We start from the raw sequence: 1049 nt of genomic DNA, 5'->3' as shown, positions 1-1049 counted from the left end.
ATATCGGACTGGTTCAATCTTCTTTGGATCAATATGAATCCCATCTCTTGATACCATATGCCCCAAAAAGAAAACCGTGCCCAACTAAAACTCACACTTTGAGAACTTGGCATACGGCTTGTGTTCTCTAAGTGTCTGCAGTACAACTCTCAAGTGTTGTTCATGTTCTACCTCACTCCGCGAGTAAATCAAATATCATCAATGAACACAATAACAAATTGATCTAAATGCAGCTTGAATACCTTGTTCATGAGGTCCATAAATGTTGCAGGTGCATTAGTCAGTCCAAAATACATCACTAAAAATTCAAAATATCCATACCTGGTCCGAAAAGTCGTCTTAGTGATATCTTCAGCCTTGACTCTCAGCTGATGATAACCTGATCTCAAGTCAATCTTAAAAAAAGTGGGTATCACCCTATAACTAATCGAATAGATCATCAATTCAAGGTAAGGGATACTTATTCTTAATTTTCACCTTATTTAACTGCCTATAGTCAATGCACATTCTTATTGTGCCATCTTTCTTTTTCACAAATAACATAGGTGCACCCCAAGGTGACACACTAGGCTTGATGAATCCCTTATCAAGCAATTCTTGAAGTTGAACCTTCAATTCCCTCAACTCAGTAGGGGCCATACGGTACAGTGGAATAGAGATAGGTTGAGTCCCTGGCACTAAATCAATGCCGAACTCAATTTCTCTCATCGGAGGTAACCCGAGAAAATCATCTGGAAACACATCAATAAACTCCTAAATAATGGGAACATTATTTATAGAAACTTCCTCTGCTCGAGTTTCATAAACGGTAGCGATAAAACCCAAACACCCACAATTTATCATTCGGCGGGCTTTTACATAGAATATATCTTTCCCTGAGTCACAGGAGTCATACCTTTCCACACAAAAGGTGTAAAACGTATAAGCTTACATAACAATCAACCAAAGAGTAACATGACGCCAACCAATTCATACCCATAATCACATCAAAATCAGTCATTGGAAACACAAGTAGATCAACTATGGTGTCCTTACCCTGAACAGATATC

This window comes from Capsicum annuum, chromosome 5, assembly GCF_002878395.1.
Source record: "Capsicum annuum cultivar UCD-10X-F1 chromosome 5, UCD10Xv1.1, whole genome shotgun sequence".
In the NCBI taxonomy this organism is placed as follows: domain Eukaryota; kingdom Viridiplantae; phylum Streptophyta; class Magnoliopsida; order Solanales; family Solanaceae; genus Capsicum; species Capsicum annuum.
This window is presented reverse-complemented; position numbering follows the sequence as displayed.